Raw genomic sequence first — 3020 nt, 5'->3', positions numbered from 1 at the left:
TGTTTTACGGAAGTTACAAGTTAGCGCATTCTTGAGATCGCTCGCTGGTCGGACAAGTTCAGGAAATGAACAAGGGTGAATGTTAACATGACGAGGTTTTCTCGGTTTAATGGTCTCCATATCTCTACACTATATATATTATTAAATAATATTTCGTTGGGGTGATGGGAAGATAATAATTAGCTCTTTTTTATTTAATATTCAATAATTTTTGTTATTTGGGATCCATTTTTAGTGATTTAAAGAATAAGTTACCTTAGGGATAACAGCGTAATCTTTCTTGAGAGATCCTATCGACAGGAGGGGTTGCGACCTCGATGTTGGATTAAGATATCATTTGGGGGTAGCATTTCAAATTTGATGGTCTGTTCGACCTTTAATTTCTTACATGATCTGAGTTCAAACCGGCGTGAGTCAGGTTGGTTTCTATCTCTTAATATTAAGAGTGTTTTAGTACGAAAGGACCAAATACTTATATTATATATATGATATTGATTAATAATAATTACTATTGTGGCAGAGAAGTGCATTGAATTTAGAATTCAATAATGAAGATAAATTTCTTTTTATAGTGGATGATATTAGATTTATTTATTGGAATTATTTCTTTTATTATTTTAGTTGTGTGCGTTTTAATTAGAGTTGCTTTTTTTACTTTATTTGAGCGTAGGGTGTTAGGTTATATTCAAATTCGCAGGGGACCTAATCGGGTTGGGATTTGTGGTATTTTTCAGCCTTTTGCTGATGCAGTTAAATTATTTACTAAGGAGCAAACATTACCTACTTTAAGAAATTATTACCCATATTATATATCTCCAGTTTTTAGTTTATTTTTATCCTTGGTTGTTTGGGTTGTTTTTCCGTATCATACCTTATTATATAATTTTTATTTGGGGGTGTTTTTCTTTTTATGTTGTGTAAGAATAGGAGTATATAGAGTAATATCTGCTGGGTGATCATCTAATTCTAATTATGCATTACTTGGTGGACTTCGAGCAGTTGCTCAAACTATTTCTTATGAGGTTAGATTAGTATTAATTTTATTATCTTTTATTTTTTTAATTGGTGGTTATAATTTACTTTTATTCAATGTCTTTCAGGATTATTTATGATTTATTTTTATTGCTATACCGTTGGCGCTAGCCTGGTTGAGCTCTTGTTTAGCTGAAACTAACCGAACTCCTTTTGATTTTGCTGAGGGGGAGTCTGAACTTGTTTCTGGGTTTAATATTGAGTATAGTGCTGGTGGGTTTGCTTTAATTTTTATATCTGAATATGCTAGTATTTTATTTATAAGTGTTTTATTTAGAATTTTATTATTGGGGGGATATCATTTTTCTTATCTTTTTTATTTAAGGGTTATTTTTTTAGGCTTTATTTATATTTGAGTTCGAGGTACACTACCACGATTTCGTTATGATAAACTTATATATTTAGCTTGAAGGAGTTTTCTTCCGGTTTCTTTGAATTATTTATTTTTTTTTGTTGGTTTTAGGGGCTTGATTGTATCAATTTATATTTAGTTGCATAATAATTAGAATGTGAAGACTTCTAGAATATTTACATTCTATTTTATGTTTTCAAGACATACACTTAAAATTTCAGTCAAGAAGTCATTTTTTTAAAATTTTATCTCATAGTAGTAGGGTTGCCGGGGATATGATGAAGTATATAAAATATATAATTGTTAATATTTGTCCAGTAGTAATATATGGAGTTTCTACGGGCCGGGCTCCAATTCAGGTTAATAGAATAAAGGTTGCAAATATTAATCAAAATAATACTTGATTTAAGGGGTAAAATTGTAGGCCACGAAAATTTATTTTATGGTGTATTGGTATAATAAATAAAATTATAATAGATAATACTAGTGCTACTACTCCCCCAAGCTTATTTGGAATTGATCGTAGAATGGCATATGCAAATAGAAAGTATCATTCTGGCTGAATGTGTACAGGGGTTACTAGCGGATTTGCGGGGGTAAAGTTTTCAGGATCTCCTAGGGTTGTTGGAAATATTAATGAGAGTTGTATTAATCTTAAAATTATGAGTATAAAGCCTAATATGTCTTTTATGGAGAAGTATGGATGGAATGGAATTTTATCCATGTTGCTATTGATAGATAGTGGATTATTAGACCCGGTTTGATGCAAAAAAAGTAAATGAACTATGGATATTGCTATTAAAGAAATGGTAATAAGAAATGGAAGGCGAAAAATCGAGTTAGTGTGGCACTATCTACTGCAAATCCACCCCAAATTCATTGAACTAATATAGTTCCTAAATATGGAATTGCCGAGAGTAAATTAGTAATTACTGTAGCACCTCAAAATGATATTTGACCTCATGGTAATACATATCCAACAAATGCTGTTGCTATTGTTGCTAATATAATTATGACCCCAATAGATCATGTGTGAAAATATAAGTAGGATCCATAATATATCCCTCGTCCAACATGTATATATATACAAATAAAGAATATGGAGGCTCCGTTAGCATGAATAGTTCGTAATATTCATCCATAGTTTACATCTCGGCAGATGTGTATTACTCTAGAAAAGGCTAAATCTGTTCTTGAAATATAATGTATTGCTAAAAAAAGACCTGTTAAGACTTGGATTGAAAGACACATTCCTATAAGTGAACCAAAATTTCATCAGTATGAAATGTTTAGTGGGGCCGGTAAGTCCACTAATGCATTATTTGCTAGTTTAAGTAGAGGGTGATAAATCCGTGCTGGCTTTGTCATTTGTAATTATTTAATTATTTTTAGAGGGCCGTGTGAAAGTCTAGTAATTTTTACAATTGCAATTAATGTAATAAATAAATATACTACTGTCATAGTAGTTATTATTATAATGGATTCATTATATAATTTTATTCCTGGCAGTGGGGGGGTATTTCTTCAGGTTGTATAGGTATCTATATTTTGTAGTATTGATGGGGCTAATAATGGATCTATTATTATTAATATAAATAAGCATAATAATATTAGGGCCATGCCCAAGACCAATATT

At 30.9% G+C, this 3020-nt stretch overlaps 1 pseudogene; it reads left to right on the top strand.

Moving 5' to 3' along the window:
• Positions 1–524: 524 nt before the first annotated feature.
• Positions 525–1525, top strand: LOC146003589 (NADH-ubiquinone oxidoreductase chain 1 pseudogene; annotated as a pseudogene).
• The last annotated feature ends 1495 nt before the right edge of the window (positions 1526–3020 follow it).

The sequence above is a fragment of the Lepisma saccharinum genome, chromosome 20 (assembly GCF_977018435.1).
Source record: "Lepisma saccharinum chromosome 20, izLepSacc3.1, whole genome shotgun sequence".
Classification (NCBI taxonomy): domain Eukaryota; kingdom Metazoa; phylum Arthropoda; class Insecta; order Zygentoma; family Lepismatidae; genus Lepisma; species Lepisma saccharinum.
This window is presented reverse-complemented; position numbering and strand designations above follow the sequence as displayed.